This window comes from Buceros rhinoceros, unplaced genomic scaffold, assembly GCF_000710305.1.
Source record: "Buceros rhinoceros silvestris isolate BGI_N320 unplaced genomic scaffold, ASM71030v1 scaffold25632, whole genome shotgun sequence".
Taxonomy (NCBI): Eukaryota; Metazoa; Chordata; class Aves; order Bucerotiformes; family Bucerotidae; genus Buceros; species Buceros rhinoceros.
The window spans coordinates 3,992-4,246 of NW_010398683.1; the positions used below are offsets into that span (position 1 = coordinate 3,992).

At 61.6% G+C, this 255-nt stretch overlaps 1 protein-coding gene across 1 annotated transcript in view; it reads right to left on the minus strand.

The window, feature by feature from the left end:
* The window catches only part of LOC104489089 (zinc finger protein 135-like), a gene marked incomplete at both ends in the record, with an annotated part of 1,946 nt that overhangs the window by 859 nt on the left and 832 nt on the right, over positions 1-255 (minus strand). The gene's annotated exons all lie outside the window — the stretch shown is intronic.

The window sequence follows — 255 nt, forward strand, 5'->3', positions numbered from 1 at the left end:
TCGGGGAGGCCATGCTTGCGGGGGAGGGGGTCAGCCCTGGGCCCTCAGCAGAGCCCTGGGGACACATAGCAGGAGGTCAGTGTGAGCACTGATGGATGGACAGATGGACTGGGGCTTTTGGGCAGCCGCGTGTCTCTGACCGGCTCCACCAATGGAGGTGGAAATGCCTGACCCAGGAAGCTCAAACACCGAGATCCTCTCCTGGTCACAACAATGTCCCCCAACGCCCACCACCTCCTGACAGCCAACATTCCT